General features: G+C 33.5%; 1 pseudogene across 1 annotated transcript; it reads right to left on the bottom strand.

Moving 5' to 3' along the window:
- Nucleotides 1–2,256: 2,256 nt before the first annotated feature.
- LOC143910478 (putative cytochrome P450 6a13) lies at nucleotides 2,257–14,244 on the bottom strand (annotated as a pseudogene). The gene is made up of 4 exons (XR_013260491.1): nucleotides 13,035–14,244; nucleotides 12,834–12,949; nucleotides 6,589–7,156; nucleotides 2,257–2,429 (listed from the first exon to the last, which is right to left on the bottom strand). The product of XR_013260491.1 is annotated as a putative cytochrome P450 6a13 (transcript).
- Nucleotides 14,245–18,451: the final 4,207 nt, after the last annotated feature.

The raw sequence follows: 18,451 nt of genomic DNA, 5'->3' as shown, positions 1-18,451 counted from the left end.
CAAATAAAAGATAAAATACCCGACTATAGAATCCAATATTCATTTTGAACAGGAAATTGACAGATTTTGAGACATCCACCGAACAACTCCAAGATATAGAAAAATTGCGCGATTTAAAAAACACATACATATATCTCCGAACCTCGAGCCAATCAACATTTTTTATTACCAGATTCGTATTCACTGGGCATAGATCTATAAGAAAAGTCATATCTCGTCTCTTAACTATTAAAATTCACGAAATAATTAATCATACGTATGTTAAAGCAAAAAATAATCACAATCAATAGAAAAAATGGCGAACTATTGATTCCAATACTCACTTTTGGCACATCAATGGTAGATTTTAAGTTATATACTGCAAAAGCCAAATTTGCATTGGCGTTTTTTTAACACTCATATCTCATAAACTAGAATTTAATGAGTCAAACTTATTAAAGATTGATTAATCTCTGTTTCAGTAAGTATGTAAATAAAGTTAAAAACGTGATTCTTTGTTGCTCAGTGTAATCAACAATAAAATTTATAAAATTATTCGGTTTAGCCCAAGAACAATCTCAACTTATAGTAAATATTTGCTTAACCAGTTGCTACATTTATACGTTGTAAAAAATTAATGAATTGAAATTTTCACGCATTATGATCGGAACGTGCATATAGCTATTTCTCGTAATGTACCGATGACAACTAGTGTTGTTAAGTATGTCAACAAGTAAAAGATGATAACTACATATGTACATATGTACATATTGAATGAAGATAACGATGAGACACAATATGAACACTCACATACATAGATTCATTATGAATAATAAATTCCTTTGCGTTTTTATTTATTTATTTATATATATTTTAGCTATCAAGCTAATTAAAAAATACATCTTAATTATTATACTCTAAAATGTATAATTAACTTATATGTACTGTCCCTCACAGAGGTGTCTCTTCGCACCTCGCAGGAATGCATCCCTGTTTTTAGCAGACCTGATGCACTCAGGAGGGCATTATACATGAGCACACCCTTGTGAAAAACACCCCCAGCTGTCTGATTTTTTCTTACTCTACTTACAACTAGTTTGTCCTTATTTCTAGTATTTCCTATGTTTATCACTATTCCTTATTATATAATCATCAAAATACTTAGGTAATAACTTATGATCTAACTTATAAACAAAAGACAATGTATGTACTAATATTTAGACTAATTCTAATACTCATCCATCCTAATTCATCTAACATACTTCCAATACTCTAATCACAAATCTACTCACATTCAAAATACCTCTCATAGCTTTATTCTGTATTTTTTGCATTTTTTCTAAATCTTGGCCACTAAACAATTTAAGCACAGTGGCACAATTTATGCAATGATTCGTTCAAAAAGAGTTGTGAGGTGGCATGGCATTAATTGGCCTTTTGATAATTAATTAAACGGCTTATAGTTTACAAGGGTTAACCAACAACTAAGGTCATAACCAGTGGTGAAGTGCTAAATAAAAAAGAACCAGGTATGAGTTCAATTTTCACGACCCCCCCCCCCCCCCCGTATAAACTAAACTAAAACTAAAAAAAGGTTGTATCTTAATATTGGTAGTTCAAATATTTATAAAAAATGAAATAATAATTAACGAATATTCTTACTTGTTAAAATTTTAATGTATTTTTTTTATATTTTATAAAAACTTCCATAATGCATCCTCTTCAACATCTTTGATTTTACAAAACCCGTGTGTGTGTGTCAACAGCAACATTTTCTTTTAGCAATGCTAAAACCATGTACCTACAAATAAATACATACGTCAAAAAACTATCAAATTTTAGCATGTAAATTTAGAGATGATTATTCATTTAAGTTCCTTCATTTTATCTATCCTCAGGTGGGTATGGTCAATAGTTCAAAGAATGTTTTCTTTCGAAGTTTTGGGTGGTTTTAGATAAAAAAAGCCAATAAATTTCATTAAACGTCTTTTAAGTTTTGAATGTGTTCATATTACTATTCGATTGTAGTCATCGAGTGTTATGTAGAACGAGAATCTGCTCACAGAGTTGATTGGGTTACCCGAGTTGATTTGGACAGATATAAAGTAGTATAATTAAAGTAGCAATTGTGATGTAATAACTTTATTTTTATTCTGTTATTGTTCTTATTTTTCATTAAATGAGCTATAATTAACGTAACATAAAAGTAAAAAATCATTTATCGATTTTTAAATAAAACTCGTTGTTTGTATACAATTTCAGGATTTTATTTTAATCTCACATCGACACATTTCTTTTTTTAAAATTCAACCATATTCCATTTTTAGAACTCGTGACAAATACGGTCGGATCGAAACGAATATTCTGTGTCTTCGGTGATGGTTCTATTGAAAAACAACGAAGCAATGTGATTAGTCCAATTTTGCTTTGTATCTTTCCAAATCTGAGACCTAAAAAATATAAAATTATAAAACATTATTTTTATACATGTATTATATAATATTGTATTACATATATTACATATATACATGTATTACATATATTCGCGGGTTGAGCGAGCTCGGTGCGGACGTGTGTTTGTGTGTTGTTCCCGATAAGTATGTAGAATTTTGTGTTAAATTGGAGCTAAAGAGGAGGTGCTGGGATGAGTATGTAGCTCTTCTGGCGCCTCGCAAGTTAGTACATATTCAGAATCATTACCTATGCTTGATTTCATATTTTTTAAATGGAATTTAAATTTATAATATTTTCATATTTACATAATTACCCACATAATTTCGATCACATTTCTTTTGATAATAATTTACTATTAACGTCGATTGATTTATTAATGATAGTATTGATAATATTTAACGTTGAATTATTTCATATTTAATATTGAGTGAATGGTTTGATATTTAATGTTGAATTATTTCATAATTGATTATTTAATGTTGAGTGTTGAATTATTTCATAATTGATTATTTAATATTGAGTGTTGAATTATTTAATATTTAGTTTTGATAATTTAATATTTGATATTGGATACTTGTACTCAACGTTAACGTTATTGTTTGGTACTAATTTCATAAATATTATGATTGTGAATAAACTGTCTATATATGTAAATATATCATAAATGGAAACACACGTCCGTCCGCACGGAGTAATTAATAAGCTCAGAGCAGAGCTCCATGCAACCGCTCAGGTCCCCAAGTTGCAAATAGGGGAACGACTCTTGCAGTCAACTGCCATGGCGACATGGTGGTCCTGGACAAGGAGCGCTGAGATAAGAGTGGTGATGAGTGAATCCGTGGTAAGTTTCACTCTATAAAATGTCACACAACACTATGACGGTCTCAGGTCAGCGGCGAGTAAGTGCCGCCGCTTAACAAAAGCACAACCCGGTTTTCGAAGGTACCGTATCATCTTTGACAGAGAAGGAAACTCTATAATAAATCCCTGGTAGTGGGCAGCAGCTCTGCCAGTATAAGATGTCAAAACATTTACTGCGCTGTAGAAGGAAGTGGGAATCCACTGCAGTATTCTCCCAAGATAACTATGATGTACAAAAATAAAAGTGTGAAGAAGTCTGACTCTCCGGCTGACACCCGGCGCCTTCGAGGTTCCAGGTCTCACGGTGTGAAATTGGCTACTGGCCACATGCATGTGACTCACCAGGCATCATGTGGAAAATATGCGACTGGAGAAACTTTACGGAACAAATCCAAAATAGGTACTTGGAACGTTAGAGGACTCCTGAATCCTGGGAAAACACTGGTTGTTGAGAAAGAGATGTACAGTCATGGGCTAGATATACTCGGAATCTCGGAAACGCACTGGAAGAACAACGGCCATTATAAAACTTCAAATGGAAATACGATATATTTTTCTGGTAACCAAGATTCGTCACATAGCGGTGTCGCGGTGATCTTAGCATCTAAATTAACCAGTGCACTAATTGGCTACAACCCCATAAGTGACAGACTTATACACTTAAAACTCAACACGCATCCGTATAAACTAAACATCCTTCAAGTATATGCTCCTACTGCAGATGCCGAAGATATTAAAATAAATGCGTTCTATGCTTCACTACTCGATACATTGTCAAATATCTCAAACAAAGAAATGACCATCATTCTTGGTGATTTTAATGCCAAAGTCGGTAATAATAGCAACATTGATAACATAGTAGGTAAATATGGATTGGGTATTCAAAATGAGAGAGGAGAGAAACTTATAAGTTTCTGCATTGAAAATAAAATGTCCATTATGAATACTTGGTTTCAACATCATCCTAGGCGATTGTACACTTGGATATCTCCTGGGGATCGTCACCGCAACCAAATCGATTATGTATTAATAAATTCTAGATGGAAATCATCGATACATAACGTCAAAACATATCCAGGTGCAGATTGCGGATCGGACCATAACTTACTTGTTGCTAAATTTCGACTGAAATTGAAAATGATTAAAAGACATCAAAATAAAGCAATTAAACTCACCAATGATGATGTAATTAATTTTGGCAATGTAATCAGAGAAAAAGATGCAGAATTCCAAATAAATCCTAATGTAGATGTAGAAGAGTCTTGGAAAATTTTTAAAGATCTCATAATTCGGTATGCCAGAAAACATCAAACACCGCAAAATGAACATCGTAAGTCTTTTATCTCTGATTCAACTTGGGTTAAGATAAAAGAACGTAAAAGACTTAAACAAACTGGCATAACATCGACAGAATATCTTGAAAGGTATGCAATATTACATAAAGATATTCAAAGGAGTTGTAGGCGGGATAAAGCTAAATATATAAATGACATATGTGAGGAGATAGAAAAACACGCATTAAAGAATCAGGCAAGGGATATTTTTCACAAAGTAAAAATCGTCACTCAAAAATTTTCACCCAAAACTTGGACAATAGATGATCAATTTGGAAACACGCTTACAGATATTGATGTGATACTCAACCGATGGAAAGAATACTGTTCGGAATTGTACAGTGGTAGTTCGTCGACCTCAATTGTTTCCCTAATTGATGATGTCAGGGAGCCTGACATCTTGACATCTGAAGTTGTAAATGCCATAAAGAAACTGAAATGTAAAAAGTCTCCTGGCAGCGATGGTATACAAGCTGAACTTCTGAAAGAGCTTGGTGAAACTGCGATAAAGGCGCTATGTAATATGTGCAACAAGATCTGGGTAAACGGAGTATGGCCGAAAGATTGGGTCAATTCAATATTCATTCCCTTACACAAGAAAGGATCTACAAAAAAATGCGAGAATTACAGGACCTTAGCCTTAATATCGCACTCTAGTAAAGTATTGCTGTATATAATTAAAGATCGTTTGAGCAGTTACCTTGGATGGCAAATACCGAACGAACAAGCAGGGTTTGTAAAAGGCAAAGGGACGAGGGAACAAATACTGAATATACGTCAACTCATTGAAAAATGTCGGGAGTTTCAAACTCCAGCCGTTCTTTGTTTTATAGACTATAAAAAAGCTTTTGACTTTGTGAACTGGGACTATCTGTGGAAAGTTCTACTGGACATGGGAGTCCCCATGCATCTTGTAAAGATAATACATAACTTGTATAATGATAACAATGCAGTAGTTCGAATCAATTCGCTAAACTCGACAAATTTTCGAGTACAACGTGGAGTAAGGCAAGGGTGTATATTATCTCCAGACCTATTTAATATATATGGAGAGTATATAATGCGTAGAGCACTGGATGGTTGGAAGGGTGGAGTGTCCATTGGTGGAAAAAAACTATCCAATCTTCGGTATGCGGATGACACAACGCTCATAGCTAATAATCATGAAGAAATGGCCGAACTGATCCGTCGTGTTGAGACAGAGAGTAATGTGCTTGGCCTCCAGATAAACCGCCCCAAAACAAAAATTATGATAATTGACCGTCACCAACAGCTGCAAAACAACAACTCAGCTTTAAACGGTATAGATGTGGTTGATAATTTTGTCTATCTGGGGTCACTCATATCTAACAACGGCGGCAGCGAATTGGAAATACGGCGCCGGATTACATTAGCAAAATCGGCAATGTCACAACTAACGAAGATTTGGAAGAATAGAGCCATTACAACTGCTGTCAAAATCCGTCTCGTGAAGAGTCTCGTTTTTTCTGTCTGCCTTTATGGTGTCGAGACGTGGACCATGAAGGCGGCGGATAGACGGAGAATCGATGCCTTCGAGATGTGGTCCTGGAGACGGCTACTGCGCGTGCCTTGGACCGACAAACGCACGAATGTGTCTATTCTTGAAGAATTGAAAATCAAGGATAGATTGTCAACAATATGCCTGAAACGTATATTGCAGTTCTTCGGCCACATTGCACGAAGAGGTGAGGAGAGCCTGGAGCGGTTGGTTGTGGTTGGTAGCGTCGAAGGCAGAAGAGCCAGAGGCAGATCCCCCGCACGCTGGACTGACCAAGTATCTGCAGCGACGGGCGCTTCCACGGTAGCAAGTCTTCGCCTGGCCGAATTTAGAACTGAATGGAGGCAGCTGGTTGACCGCACATCATAGTCACGATCCTCAGTGATGAGGGAACCGACAGCAATATATAATATTAGGAGTAATTGTGATGTAATTTCATACCAATACAATTGCGAGGACCATCTCCAAAAGGTAGAAACACCATAGGATGCCGATCTTTAATGGCATCCTTTGTGAATCGTTCTGGTATGAATTTTTCCGGTTCCGGATAGTATTTTAGATCGTAGTGCAATCCTAATACCGGAATTATCACCGATACTCCTTTCTCAATGATTGTATCTGTTTGCGGAATTTTGTACGCGTTGGTGCATATTCGTGGAATCGTTCCCAGCGCCGGGTACTTTCTCATAGTTTCGTTGACGACCATCTCCAAATACTCCATTTCCATAATATTCTCGTATGTCATTTTTCCTCCAGATTTGTCCAAGATCGTATCGATCTCCATTTTCAGCTTGTTCTGTATGTCTGGATGTCGAGCCAATTCGTACAGAGCGAAACTCATGAGTGTTGACGAAGTTTCAAAACCGGCGATGAAGAATACAAAAACTTGAGCTGCCATGAACTTGTCGTCGATTTCAATGTCTATTTTATCATTTTGGTGTTTCAACTCGAGCAACAGGTCAATGAAGTCGTTGCGTTTCGTCTTTGTCTTCTCGCGTTCTTGAGTCATCTCCTCATGAATGGTGAATGGTGAAAAAAAATGAAAAAAAATATAAAATATAGAGTGAAAAAAGAAAAAGTTATAGGCGTTTAAACAATTAAAATCTGACACAAGGGGGGGTGGCGAAAAGGGAAAAAACGATCGGAACCATTGATGTATATTCTAGATCTATGATCGGAACAGTTTGGATAAATCCGGCAACGTGCATAAATACGGCAAATAGACGTAACCGAGAACGAAAATGGAGTATTTTCAAACGAGTCTATTACGATTATTTTTCACCATCGTAATGGCGGATTTGATTTCCACATATATTTATGACTAAACCGAGCAAAATGGAAAAGTTTGAAAACGATCGGATAAGAAACCAAATTTCATCAGACGAAAAAATCGGAAACGAATTGAGAAGAGGCTAGTGAAAATACTACAATTTTGACATCTTGACGTCTTATGGTAAGTAGACCTAGTAGTATGGTAATTTGCCTTTCCGCCACCCTCACGTTTTGTCAGATTTTATTAATGCACGCTCGCCTTAACCGTGCAATGTAACCAAATTTTCTTAAGATTTTTAACGGGTTTTTATTTATAGTGGTTTCTCACTTTCCAAGATATCTACAATATTGTAAAATGTTATACCTAGAAATACATTGCCAGCTAATCAACAAAAATATTTTTAAAAAATTTCGATTTCGGTCAGAATATTCAATCTATTCAATCTAATTTAATTTAGTTAGTAATCGTAGTATTATATAATAATTATTCTAAATTTTAATGTACCTACAGCATAATAGGAAAAAGAGCTCAAAAATCTATTTACAATTCTTATAAATGGTCATAATACATCTAATACATAATATTAATTAAAGACTCTCTAAAGTCGATGATCTAAAGCAGATTTTGTTTATACCTGAAGGGTATAGACATTTTGTTGTAATCACCGAGACGCAGACTTAGGATGGTTATTAGTGATTCTGTCATAGAATCTACTGGTTAGTTTGTTAGTAATGTCTGTAACAAACGGAATATTATTTATGGCATGCAGTTTTTTAAGTTTCAAGTATATATGGGTGTATTATAAACTATTTTTAGGGATTTATTTTGTATTATTTGGATCTTGGAAAGGTTAGTATTCGAAGCGTTTCACGCAATATGATTGCAACGTACATACATATAGTATTTACTCGATATGTTTAGGTAAATAATAATGCCAATTGTTGTTGTGAATTGTGTAAATAAGTAAATAACTATGTATGTATGTATGTAAATATGTACATACAATGAAGATAATGATAAAATATACAATATGAATAATAAATTTCAATGCGTTTTTGTGCAATGATTCGTTAAAAAATTACGGATATTCGAGGGGGTGGGGGCATTTAATTTCGATTATGTATAATTGTATTAATTGGCCGTTTGAAAATTAATTAAACGACTGCAAGTATACGAGGGTTGGCCAACTAACTGCCTCGATTGTAACTCCTTAACGACTTTCGTGATTGCCTCCGAGGACTGCTAGTGGCGTTCGCTTACAACTTCAATTTGATGATAGCGCGTCTGGAAAATGAAACTCTTTCAGTTTCACGTCGTTCAGTTTTTTTTTTCGATTATTTTACAATTTATTTCCCTCAGCTGTTGACAAGACGTGGCGTCCGAAAAAACTATGTTGACTTTGTCGGCGTGTTTTTTCTTTCCCCTTTTTGTTCACAATTTCGCCTAATGGCATATTTGGAAGCGAGAATGGTACGTGATGCCATTTCGCACGCGTTCTCTCTATTACTTGAGTACATATGAGAACAGATTTTCCGCTGAAAATTGATACTAGCCGAGGACTGACGTGCCCTTCTTTATTTGTGCTATCTTGTAGAATAAGAAATAAGACAAGTGAAATAAATAAAGGCGCAAGTGTACAACATGTCTCTAATTTGACGAGTAAACACTGAATATTTTATATATTATACATATGCGTATTGTATTAAACGTTTGAAATGAATTCGTTGTCGTTGTGTTATTTTCTCTCTTTATTATTATTATTAAAAAAAAAGAGAGGAAACTCAATTATTTCGTTGGAAACTTTATATTTGGGGGATGATTTATTTCGTAATACGACAATATTATGGCTTAAGTTTAATACGCAATGGGGAAAGTTTTGTGATTGTTAATTGTTCTCGATTTATATTGCTTTAAAGTTGCTGAGGACGGTAAAAATTTCTAGTATTTCACAGTAGTAGAACTGAAATGTAACTTAATTTAACATTATTTATTTATTTATTCAATCGATAATGTACACTCGTCTTATGCTACGTACGCACCAAGCCAACGAACGGCCCCCAGGCCAACTTTTAAAACCAGTTTCGTACAAAATATCGAAATAAAAATTAAATTAAAAAATTGAAATTAAATAGCAAAATTAAGCTAAAGAGCGAGATTGAGCTAAAATTAGATCATCGTTGATGTTTTGAATTACAACAATGTTTTGAATTACGGCGATACGCATTTACAACCAGAGAAATATTATAATTTATCTGCTTACGAGCGAAAAATAATCATGTTATTATTTCTTAAAAGTCTTCACGATATGCTACTGTGTTCACACACAATTTCGGCAGTGGATGATCGGTAAAAAAAACATTTGACAAAAACCGACGTCGGCGTTTCTACATACCTTCTTTACGTTTCACATGGCTTTCGTGTTAGTGGTCATTTTTATCTCTTATCCGATCGTTTTCATACTTTGCCATATTGCTCATTTTGGTCATCAATATACGTTAATGTATCGTCTGCCATTACGTTGGAGATAAAATATCGTATACAACGCGTTTAACAAGCGTTCGTCCCGTGTCTTCCAACTTTTTCGCCTTGATATGGCCATATCACATTTTAATTGTTTAAACGCCTTTAATTCACTCTATATTTTATAAAATTTGCTCTATAGGTTCTCGTTAACTGACCGTTCCGCAAGGATTTCTAACTACTTTTTAACCGCCTTGCGATATTTTACGATCTTTTATTATTATATTATACATATTATTGTTTATAAGCCATTTCCAGGTATTTAATATTATGGAGACGAAATTATGTCGGATACGGCGAAATGCAAAAAGGAGACTTAACCGTTTACAATCCCAAGCGAATGAGGATACAGCCACTAAAGCAAGAAGGACACTAGATAATCGTGATTATTACCTTAACAAAATTACTACGGCTCATGAGGAATTTTCGACCACGGCGACGTCACGGCCTTCGTTAAGAGATAAACTAATTACACGGTTCGATAATGCTATCTACACATTTTGTGATAAATCTTGCGAGGTATGTACAAAACTGTGTTATCCTAATCAAGTTACTGCATATAGATTCTCTTCGACATCTCCAGAATATTTAAATACTGTTTTTGCCCAGAAAACAGTTTTACTATTGTGTTTTCGATGCAAAAAGCATTTATCCAGCAGGAAGACTACTCCCCCTCCCAAGGCTTTCTGGAACAGCTTGGATCCTGGTGCTATCCCTGATGTGATTGAACGTCTATCACAATGTGAGGTCCGTCTCTTGTCCAGGGTTATTCCTTTTATGAAAATCATCAAATACGATGGTCTTTTTGGACAATATGGGTTTCGTGGACAGGCAGTACTTTTTGCACAAGACATTTTTAGTTATCAGCTGATTTAATTTTTATGTAATACAGCACCTCTCGTTCCGTAGATGCAAATATACAATTTTAAGATTCAAACATCTTTGCAACTGGACTTGATCAAGACTGTGATTTATAGAAATACTACATATTGAGATTTTAAAGTGCCTTTAAAGTCATTTAGATGCGATATTACTCAACAATGAAAATAATTATAAATAATAATTAAATTAATTACATTTTAACGATATTTGAAAAATAAAATGAATTCGAAATAGCGGGCATGAGGTATTGAACCCAGATATCACATCGGCGCGGACACGCTACCAACTAGGTTACCGTCTTTCCCGGGAAAAGTGTGCTAAATGCACATCATGTATGTAATTTGCTATGTGTAATAATAATATTCAAGGTTGCGAGATCAATAACCGTTTGTTTATAATTGGAAAGTATTACATTTTGTAAACTAAACATAACAGCTAAACTTTTGAATGCATTTTGTATGCCGGGTCCGGATTACTTTTTCTCATTCTCAACTCCTTTTTCAGTTCCGATTCTCAATTCCTTTTTCAGTTCCGATTCTCAATTCCAGTTTCAGTTCCTATTTCCGATCTCTGTTTCAATTCTGATTCCCGATTCCCGATTTCTGTTTCAGTTCCGATTCCGATTAACTATTATTATTCGTATCGTAACTTTATTTAAAATCATATATCAATTTCTTTCCGAAACCACCCGTTGAATTTTCAACGGGCATAACACTAGTTATTAATATCACGATGATGATAAATTATCCAACTATGAATACTCATAGCCGACTTATCACTCATAATAATATTCACAAATAACGCACTTCACGTCAAAGTTGATGATTCATTCAGAATGATTTGATATGCATGTGCATATATGTACATATACATGTCATTATTTTGTATAAAAAAATAAAGTTCGGTTTCAATACTAATCAAACACGCCAGTTTGATGTGGAGACATGAAAAACTACAGATAAATCAATATATTTTCCGATATCATCTCTCGGAAACATGTGTCTGCGAATCGTATCTGTCTCTTTTTGAAAAAAAACTGTGATCTTCAACAATCGCTTCATATTTAATAAATTGCTGACTATTGAAATTTCTATTAACAATGTGTAATTATTTTTATTGCCATTTCCTTGTATGTATGTTTACTTTATGAACATCGTTATATTTAACAGTAATTTCGTTAATCTAGATTCTATAAAGTTTATGTACATGTATTAACACATAATTTCCTATCATCATCATCATTTACAGCCATTCACCATAAACTTCTGGGTGAAGACCTCTCCAACAAGCATCCATATTTATATATATATATATATATATATATATATATATATATATATATATATATATATATATATATATAAATATGTATATACATATGTTTATACATATGTATATACATATGTATATATGTACATATGTATATACATATATATGTATGTATTATTAATAATTATTGTACATCGATTTCGATTCCTTTTTCGGTTCCCGTTCCCAATTCCTTTTTCAGTTCCAATTCCCAATTCTTGTTTCAGTTCCGAATGCCGATTCCTGTTGCAGTTTCAATTTTCGATCACTTTTTCAGTTCCGATTCCCGGTTTCAGTTCCGATTACTATTCGTATTGTAACTTTATTAAATCATGTATCAATTTGTTTCCGAAACCACCCGTTGAAATTTTAACGGGCATAGGTCCATAATTCTACGCCATGGGTTTATGTATATTTTTTTTATTTAACTTTTTTTACTTCATTTTTATTATGTTCTTGTTTTTATTTTTCAATGGTTGAGTTAATCGTAACATATAAATTTATCGTAAACTGTTTTATATAAATATAAATATTTTTTTATAATTTCAAGATTTTATTGTAATAAAATCGATAAACGTAAAAAAACGTTTATCGATTTTAAATGAAACTCATTGTTTGTATACAATTTCAGGAATTTATTTTAACCTCATTTCGAAACATTTCTTTTTTTAAAATTCAACCATATTCCATTTTTGGGAATCACTAAAAATACGGTTGGATCGAACCGAATTTTCTGGGTCTTTGGTGACGGTTCTATAGAAAAACAACGAAGCAATGTGATCAGTCCAATTTTGCTTTGAATCTTTCCGAATCTCAGACCTAAAATATAATAGTTATCGCATTGAAACATTTATTTTATACATGTACAATAATAGTAGTAATGGTGATGTATGTAATTTCGTACCAATACAATTGCGAGGACCTTCTCCAAAAGGTAGAAACACCATAGGATGTCGATCTTTGATGGCATCCTTTGTGAATCGTTCCGGTATGAATTTTTCCGGTTTCGGGTAGTATTTTGGATCGTAGTGTAATCCTAATACTGGTATTAGTACTGATAATCCTTTCTCAATGATAATATCCATTTGCGGAAGTTTGTATATATTCGTGGAATTGCTCCCAGCGCCGGGTATTTTCTCATCGTTTCGTTGACGACCATCTCCAAATACTCCATTTCCATAATGTTCTCATAAGTCATTTTTCCTCCAGATTTATCCAAGATCGTATCGATCTCTATTTTCAGCTTGTTCTGTATGTCTGGATTTCGAGCCAGTTCGTACAGAGCGAAACTCATTAGTGTTGACGAAGTATCGAAACCAGCAAAGAAGAATACAAAAACTTGAGCCACCATGAACTTATCGTCGATTTCAAAGTCTATTGTATCATTTGTGTGTTTCAACTCGAGCAACAGGTCAATGAAATCATTTCGTTTCGTATTTGTCGTCTCACGCTCATGTATCATCTCCTTTACGGTAGTCATAAAGAATGTTTCAACATCTTTAGAAAATTGTTTTAAACCAAAGAAATAGAACAAGCCAGGTGAAAATGTTTTCAATAAGCCTTTGACGATAGCGAAGACAGACCTTTTAAAATAATCTCTTCCCATTTTTCTGAAAGGTGCCTCCGTGTCTAGCATTGAATTCATAGACACCCCAAAACCGCAAGTTCCGATCACGTCTGTTGTAAATCTAGCCATCAACTCTGTAACTTCAAATTCTTTCCCATCTTCAACAACGACATCCATAAGCTTTTCAAACTCTTCTGCCTTCTCTAGTATCAAATACAACATATTCTTCAATTTTGCTGGTGTAAAAATAGTGGTTAGTTTCTGTCTGGTGTTTCTCCAATAGTCACCGCTAGTCGTGAACAGATTCGAGAGCAATGGTTCAACATTTTCATTATTGTCCGAGAATCTGTTATGGAAGTTGTCGAAACTCTTTATCATCACTTCCTTTATTAATTCGGGATCCCTTATTATCAAGCTGCTTCTGCGCATTCGGAACGCACCAACATACTTCTCGTTCGGGAACGCATCGTACAAGTCCTGAATCATCTCACCGTAAGTTTTCCTCATTAAAATGACATCTAGATAGTTTCCCACAAACGGCAGGGGCTTTATGTATGCCACATTTCTATCTTTCCAATAGTTGTAATTTTTCGTAATGTATCGAAAAAACAAAACAAATATCAAACTTGCTAAAATTACTGAGTTCAGATACACACACACACCCACACACACACACACCCACACACACACACACCCACACACACACACACCCACACACACACACACCCACACACACACACACACAGATTACCGTCTTTATATATATGATGCGCATCCCAAAATATCGATGCCACAACCTTGCCAGCCGACTTTTGCGTCTTTCCACGCTTTGGAGTCACTTCATCACGTGCAGTCCACTCGGCTGACTGTCGATTGGACTCCGGTGTGAAATGATGGAGCCATGTTTCATCCATTGTCACATATCGATGCAAAAATTTGGGTTTATTACGATTTAATAGCTCCAAACACTGCTCAGAATCATCAATTCGTTGTTGTTTTTGGTCGATTGTGAGCTCGCGCGGCACCCACTTTGAACAGAGCTTTCGCATACCCAAAGATTCATTCACGATATGTCCAACACGTTCCTTTGATATCTGTAGGGTCTCAGCTATCTCAATCAACTTCACTTTACGGTTATCCAAAATTATTTTATGGACTTTTTTATGTTTTTGTCGGTAACAGCCTCTTTGGGGCGTCCACTGCGTGCATCGTTCTCGGTTCTCATTTCGCCTCGTTTAAACTTAGCAAACCACTTCTCAACGGTTGATTTTTCTGGTGCAAAGTCCGAATAATGTTTATCAAGCCAAGCCTTGGCTTCAATAGTATTTTTTTTCGCCAAAAAGCAATGCTTTATTAACACACGAAATTCCTCTTTATCCATTTTTTCAAACTAATAAAAGTTGCTTCACTTAAAATGATATAACTCACAAACCAATAGCACGACAGATGTCAAATTTATACACGTGTCTTTTGAAGGTTAGGGCTAACTAAAAATCATATGGATTTAATACTAGTAGCGCCATCTATGTGTCAGCCTATGAACTTTTCAGACCACCTAATATATATATAAAAAAATATTAAAATAAATAAAAATAAATAATAAATAAAAAAAAATTAAAAAGTATCTATGTATGTACGATGTTAAAATATATATAAAATAAAATAAAAAAAAATTTTAAAAATGTGCTAAAATATAAAAAATTATAATTTGGTATGATGTTTATTTATTTATTTAAAGTTAAATGATAAAAATTAGAATCAAAATTATGATTCCGGTTAAAATTAATGTAATTAAATATATTACTTAAGGCCTTGGGTAACTTTTTATATACCTATGTATATGTATATACTTTTTTATAGTGTTATAATTTTTATATATAAAACTAATAAAAGCCTTGTTTTAAAAAAACTTTTTTTTATCCACAGTTTTTCCGAAACCACCCGTTGACATATGAATGGGTACAACACTAGTATTCTTATATTGACTGATTATATGTAGTTATAGCCTTAACCTCAATCGGCAAACTATAGTGTTTTTCTTTAGATTAAAATTGATTGTTTGCTTATTGATTATTAATAACCGAAAACTATTTAATCGCGATATACATATATGTAAGTACACATGCAAATATTATTGCGTAATATTACATTAAAATAGATATAAATGGATAAGTTGGTAGTCTGGAATTTGTTTATTTTCAGTATTAAATGAAGCAAATTCAAATCGTCAAATTTATTGGCAACACAGAACAATCAAATCATAATAAATGCGATCAGATTGTTGTTTCAATTATGATCCAAACTTTCAAATGGTCCAAACTTAAATAAATATGAATCGTTAAAACTAGTGTTCCTTCTCGAGAATTTCTCGAAAAAAATTCCAAATTGAGAATTCTCAGAAATTTTATAAAACATTTTTTATTATACAAAATTTTTTTTTTTTTAATATGTTCAAAAGTTTAGAACCACTGCCCTTTATAAAGCTACATTGGAAATGGCGGGTTTATACCTAATGTGCATACTTCTTAGAAGGGGTCTGGGAATGATTTTTAACTTTCTAACGAATTTTTTCTTATCATATTTTGACCTGGACGTTGCAAACGCGTCAATCTTTCGAAATACTCGATTATCCTCTGAATGCATTGAATACACCGTAATTTTTGACCTGACTTTTTTCTATTACTATTTATTTTTATTACTCTTCCCGACTTATTATAGATTATAGAAACCTCTCCGATAAGAATATTAACGTGTAAATCGGCAGAATGCAAAAAGATTTAAGAATATTTTTCATTTTTGGTAAACCAAAAAGGTTTAATTTTCATGTTGTTTTTGTAAATAGCAACGGTTATTAATAGAGAAAGAATTCCAAAAGGTTCTCGACTTTAGATGGCATGTGTTTTTTAAAGGGATATTTTAAAAATAATATGTAATAATGAATCTAATATTAATTCATACATATGTGTAGAGTTCGAGATATAGGGAGGATTGCAGGAGAGATACAATTAAAGGGTGATCTTAGTTCAACCTTATACGTTTATTGTTCAATATAAGAATATACACACATGGGCGCACGCACCTAGCCGGTGGCCGCGGCCCCACTCTACTCTTCTGTCAACCGGAGTCTGGGGTACCAACTGTTAACACTATAACACTCATGTGTACTGCCTGCCTGTACACCACTCCTCAACATTACTCATTACATAATTCACTCACATACATAAAATCCCACATATGTAATAATACAATAAAATCAACGTTATAAGAGATAAAGTTATGTAAATTTACGTTATAATGAATAAAATAAAATTGAAATGTTTTACTATTTTTCTAGTTTTTTTTTTATTTTAATTATGTATACACTAAGATAATACATACAAAAATTACATAACAATAATGCCAAAACACATGTTTGTATTCTTGAATCCAATTATGTCGAATAAACGATACTTTTCTGTGTTATATACATACCTACATTTTTTCATTTATCAAAATTTCTCGAGAATTCTCGAGAAATTTAAGAAGTTAAGTTGAGAATTCTTATTTCTCGATAAATGAAAATCATTGAGAAATCAGAATCAACAGAATAAAGTTAAAATATTATTCAATTTATTAATCATTACGAATTCACTTCAATGTATTTATATGATATTATTCAACTGAGATTAATGTTAAAATTATTTACCATTCAATCTAGGTTAACGTTTTTAAGAAAACAAACCACTTTCAGTTATCTAATCTTTTGTTTTTCATTAACTAGTATATACCGGTACGGCAGTAAAAAAAATTCACCGTTTACCAGTTTATGAATTTGACGGAAAATTTCAATCCCTCTTCACCACACCATACACTGCTGGATGAAGAAATTCGTTTCTGTTACGCAACTCTCATACATCCACACATTATTTTAATTTCATCTACTCTACCATCTCATCCCACACTTTCTAATTTTGTCTACTCATCTTCCTTGTGGCCTTCCTTTTACGCATTTATATTCTCTCGGGTACCATTCCAATACTTATTTTATCCACCTTTGGTCCATTCTTATACACACTACGTGATTCGCCCAATCTCTTCATTCTCTCCAATATATTAGCTACCTTTTTCATACATCTCATCCACGTATTCGTTTCCTATCTCCTCTCGTCATGTTGATCATACGGCATTTCAAACTTCTGTTAGTGCATTGGACTGTGTAACATACATACGTCATCACTGGAAAAACACATTGATCAGTCTTGTTTCTTAAGCAAAGTGGCATTTTTTTATTAAAAAACTACCACTTTGACCAGTTGCACTCCTTCTTTCTTATTTATTGCTACCGGGAATGCCCCAAATATATATATTTACTAACTACTTCTATTGTTTTCTCATTTGATGTAGTGTCATCAGGCATGCAATAACTATTGAACATTAGTTTGTACTTATCTATGTACGTTAAACTTTCCTTGTACAACTGTGATAGTATATTAAGTAAGAGGTGCTAATTAATCAAACTTTTATTTGAACCATTTTCACTTTCATAATAATAATTTTCACTCATTACTAATATATCGCGTAATACATATAAAAAAATAAATTATCTAACTTTAATTAAATGTATACAACATTTAACAAATTATTCAAAAATTCAACAAATATATTGCACATTTGAAATATTATTACCAATTAAATTTATTACTTTCACTTTTAATATTTACCTACTAACTATTTTTTATTTACTAACAACTTCTACTGTTTTCTCGTTTAATGAA

Source organism: Arctopsyche grandis, chromosome 4 (genome assembly GCF_051622035.1).
Source record: "Arctopsyche grandis isolate Sample6627 chromosome 4, ASM5162203v2, whole genome shotgun sequence".
Lineage (NCBI taxonomy): Eukaryota > Metazoa > Arthropoda > Insecta > Trichoptera > Hydropsychidae > Arctopsyche > Arctopsyche grandis.
This window is presented reverse-complemented; position numbering and strand designations above follow the sequence as displayed.